Below are 5,494 nucleotides of genomic sequence, written 5' to 3'. Positions count from 1 at the left end.
ATAACAAAATAATTATTTTCTTGGTATAATACATATCTTCCTTGGAAGATGTGAGGGGTTTACCAGAAAATCTTTTAAAAGGATAACAGAAAGAAATACTTCTGACATCCAAAAATTATAAATATGCAAGACACAAATTCTTTATTGTCACCTCGTGAATGAACAAGACTATAAGGGTTTTTATATGCTGGATGAGTTCATAATATCTCCCTTACGGTTTATTTGAACTTTTCTAGAGAAGAAAAATTATTTGCCTGGCCACATTTTATTACTTATAGCACAGATTAGAGAGAATCTTCCTTCCTCCCAAGACATATTGCAGGTCTCTGTCAATGTCTCCTGAATACCCTTCTTTTGTGGGAGTCTTCCTTCAAAAATGGCAAAGGTGACCCCATGTAGATGAGGGATGAGCCGCAACAAAAAAACCCTTAAGCATAATTATCTATGGAGATCACACTGTTTTAGGCAAACTACCAAAGATGAGCAAGCAGTTTGCTGGACTGTTCAAAGTATTCTCACCAAATGTAAGGAGAGTTAGTGATACATCTATGAGAAATGCATAATGCAAGATCAGCACAAATGCACACCATGCATACCAATGCAAATTGCCTTCCTAAATTCACAGAAGAGCACATTCCTCATTTGTTTCTCTGTGCAAGAATTGTTTTATACAGACAATAACTGATATTAAGAACTTTCCTAGGGCCACTAAATTCAACATATTATGTAAATGATGGAATTCATAACTTTTCTCCATCTAAAATGCAATTATAACTCTTATTGGTGATGTAGCAAAAGAAAATCCTTTCCTGCAAGGAGATGATCCTAATCAGGTTAACCTGAATTTTGACATTGATTTGCATAGAAAAAATATTGGGACTCTGACTACTTATGCATGAAACAGCAGTTATCTGCCTCCAAGACATTTCCTACATTGGTACAGATCTGTCACCTTGCATGACTCTCCAAGCTTCCAAATTGAGCTTCTGAAGTGGTCTAATTTTCACATCGCTGTTCCAAAGTCAGCAGCTATTACCCATAACTAATATAATATGACAACACTTCTCAATGTCTCACTCTTCAAATGCCCTTAGTAATTTCCATCACTCAATATTTAGAATTATGCATGCTGGGAAAATGTAGCTCATGAGTGTAGAGTCTCTTATGCAGAGAGATACCTCTCAAACTTTTAGTCTCAAGGTTTCAGAGGTAATATGAGCCCTGTGGATGCAACTTCTTCTAAACAAATACATTTCAAAGCAATGTTTTTGACCAAATTGCCTTCTGTTTGCCTGCTACCAATCACAGTCAGCTCACATTAGCTAACCCATCAAGTTTACCTGATGCCAGTAACCCACTAGAGCTAATCCCAAACTCTGCAACCAATTTTGCCAACACAGCTCTATATTACAGAAAGGGGAATATTGACAAATAATGAACTATAATTACTGTTTGTGTTCCTCAAGGTGTGTTATCCTACTGACTTGTTATTTCTCTCCCAGAATCAAACATTTCTTTTATGACAGCTCTTCTTCCATGGTAGATTTAATATCCTAACACTGGGCTCAAGCACAAACAACCCAATTTTTTCACCCTTTCTCACATAAACAGCACTTTGTGTAAACAAATACACTGAACCTACAAGCACTTTTACCTGAAATGAGTTAGGTGATATAACCGAACCCTTCCTATTTAGAGGGGCCTTAACCTGCAGAATGCATGCCACCGCGACCCATTTGCACTGCTCTGGCAGAATAAAAGGACCTTGAAATGGGCGCAAATGCAAATGGTGAGATCAAACCCGGCGCAATGCACGCATACTGCACAGTCCTTAGCAAGGGACAGAGTGTGAACGATGGGCACAGGTGGTGCTCCTGTGCACAGCACAGAGACGACAGGTGACAGATGGGTGTGCACAGCTAAATAACAGGAATAAAAGAAACCTGACAGTCAGTGCTCCACCCCTTTATCAGAGGTTCAAATGCCCAGATGTAGATCCTTGCAGAGAAAGAGGGGAACGAAAATACCCTACAACAGGAGCAACTGCAATTCTTAGACCACCAGTGGGAGTCACTGAGACCACAGGAGCTTTCTATTCTAATGCTTTCTATTACAAACTTTATAATCATAACCCCTGGGACATGACCAGGGCCCAAAGAAGCATAGCTCAAAATTCAGCATGAGAAAGCTGACATTTAAAAAAACTAAGCACCGCCTGAGATAACTCACTCTGAAGGAAATTAGCTCGTGTTCTACCACTGATATGCAAAACTATGTTATAAGAGTTAAGCATGAACTAAGTAAAAGGCAAAAACATAAAAGTAGCTTTGGGTAAAAAGCTATCTCCTAAAAAGATTGTCTTCACATCACCTCATTTCTTGGCACCTAAAGGTGAGAGAAAGCATTATCAAAGCAACATTTTCCCTCTACCCTGAAATCTTAAGACTGTGATTTTGTCAGTCAGCTGAGCGATCAACTTACCTTCCCTCCATCATCAAGTATTTGACAGGCTGTTATTTTATCAGTGCTAAAAAGCCCTGATGTCTCAGTCCATTACTGAGAGTTTCTGAAGGTAGAAGTCTTTTCAGCCTGCAGAAATATGTATAGAAGTGTCTAGGGAAATCTTTAAAGACTCTTTAAAAGTAAACCAGTCAATTTCACGTACTTGGCTGATGCCAAGTTTTTACAGTCACAGTCCCTGAAAGCATCTTCCGTTTGCATGGAGGATTAACAGTAAAGGGTATTTAATTGTATAAAATGCAAACTTACATTTTATTTACAGAGTAAATACAGAGTGTATTTACTCTGCAATAAACAATATATCTGGGGTTTTTTCCCAATGGATATAATTTGATGGACTCAACCATATTGAAGTAAATTAAGCATCTTTTTCCTTTTTGAGATATTAACCTAACTAAAGATCAGATAAATTTTGCTTTGCTTTAGTTTTAAGGGTTAGAAAAGAAAGCAGGCAAAAAGAGAAATGGTGAATTTTTCCAATTATACTTAATTGAAAACAAGCCAAAGATAATAGCAAAAGCAATCAAAAATAGAAGAGTTTTAAACTAAGCAAGCAGAGAGTATATGTAATTAAATGTGGATAAATTTAGAATGATACTCACAGCAAGAAAACCCACCCCAAAGTCTCTAAAATCTCTCAACTTTTTCTGTTGAACAGGAAAACACTAAGATAGGCCAATATCGAGAAAGAGATTAAAGAGAGCAATACACATTGCTAACAGTTAATATGACCACATATTTTTCGTAGCAAAAAGGAAAAATGTGTTATGTAGCTAGGACCTTTTAATCAAGACTCAAAATTTTGCCTATAAACACTTATAGCTCATAATGGAAGTAGTTTCTGGTCTTTAGGAAAAAGAAAAATTTTTTTTAAGTGGAGACAATGCAGGTGAGATAGAAATCTAGAGTGTTAAATAACTATAAACAAGATCTAAAAGTTTTGGAAAATTGTCATTTTTTCCTCCATGTGATTAAATTCAGTTAGTGCTAATCTTTAATTAGAAATCTTTTCTGAAAATAAATGATGGACAATTTTTACACACTGTTCCTTTTTTATGACTAGATAATAATAGATAGATAATAGATAATAAATTTATTGTCTTTTATTTTAAAAATCCTGTTGAAAATATACGAACTAGCTTGTTGCATCCTTCAGCACTTACTCAGCTACAGAAATACAGCAGTTTTGTCACCCAGGAGAAGTGCTTGAATTATTGATCTGCTCTCGGTGTGGTTGATCCTACGTCTAAGTAAATATCCCAGCATTCATCAGCAAATCACACAGCGTGCTCTATTCAGCACCTACCATTACATTATCTTTTAGGGACACCCACAGAGATTCCATTAGTCCTATTTCCAGCCTTTAAAACTTTCATTCAGAGACTTCTTGAATCTTCTTTTCCTTTATGGGGATTCTCAAATTCAGATATGAGACATAAAGGAAAGCTCAAGTACATTTGTGGAAAAACCTGAGGGGAGATAACAGATTTTTTCAAACCACCCAGAATGCTGGGATGCCTCATCCTTTTCTTTAACCACACTGACTAAAAATCACACATGACAATAGGAAGTTAGCACAGAAAAAGATAGTCTTCTAATTTTACACAGCTTTGTGACAGCATTATTCTTTCACAGTTGGAAAGCAGAAGGAAATGGCACCCCTGCCCATTGCTCCTGAAGAGGTTGCTGAGATATGTGTAGAGATTCACACAATTGAGACTGATGCTGCAAATTGCAAAACAGTATCTCACTGAAAAACATAATGAGTTATTTCAGGAAGCCAACGTGGGAACAGAGAGTGTTTCAGTGCATTTATCTAAGCAATCACAATTCAGACTTCAAGGCAATAGAAGCAGTAAAATAAGTATAATCAAAGAATTCACTTGTCTAGGTACATTTAATAAAAAGGGATCACTGTAGTCCTAAAGAAAGAGTGCTGATCTGTTGGTTGGTCTCCACCAGCATATTTTCTTTGATAAGTCCTGGAAGTGGACAGGCTATGTAATATTCTTTTCAATACAGGAAATGTGAATTCTGTGCAATACAGAATGTACATACAGCTGCTAGGGGTAGAGGCAAAGGTGGACCTTCACCCAGAAATCAATCATGTTATGGTTAGTTACCTCCTTCCTCATTAGCAGCACTGGCTCTAGAATAAACATCTGGTCCAGACACATGGATCTTTAACAAAACATGGCAATAATTTGTTTTTCAATTTCCCACAACATCCAAATATATAACCAAGAGCACAGCTCAGATTAACCCTTCTCTGTATTTTCACTCTGAAAATGAAAAAAAAAATTAAGGCAAAAAAAAAAAAAAAGCACAAGGGAGGTCTCAAAAGCAGCAGCTGAAAAATTTCTATCTTGGCTGATAGAAATGTGATATGTCTGTAACACCTACTTCAAGAGATCTTGGTGCTAGTCTGGACCTTTGAACAGCACATACCTACCACTGTTGACCTGTAATTCAACACTGAATTCTTAAGGAACATTTTCTGAGGGAAAGTATTGGTTTTCCCATTTTATTGACTCCAGAACTGAAACAGACACGTCAACGACTAATTTGAGGCCCCTGAAAGAAAAGTTATTACAGACAAGCTTTCACTGCAGGAAGTCATGGTAAGTCCACGCTCTTAAGTAACAGGAAAACACTGTTTTCGGCCTTCAGTGTGAGTTTCATCACTAATATTTTCAGCATGAATATTTAGCATTCACTAAAATGTCACATTCTCCGTTTTTGCTTTTCTTTTTTTAACAGGAAGAGTATCCCCCAGAATACATAATACATCTTCTGTTCATCTCTGCTCTTAATCTTGTAACTCTCATGGAAGTTTAACCCATATGTCATGAGAGTTCTTGCATGCATTTCCTCTCTGGCCATACAAACAAGACTTAGACCCAGCCACGGATGAATTGGAGTCCAGCATTTATGTACATGGAAACCAATGCAAAATGATCCACAAAGAATCTCA

Source organism: Taeniopygia guttata, chromosome 2 (assembly GCF_048771995.1).
Source record: "Taeniopygia guttata chromosome 2, bTaeGut7.mat, whole genome shotgun sequence".
Taxonomy (NCBI): domain Eukaryota; kingdom Metazoa; phylum Chordata; class Aves; order Passeriformes; family Estrildidae; genus Taeniopygia; species Taeniopygia guttata.
This window is presented reverse-complemented; position numbering follows the sequence as displayed.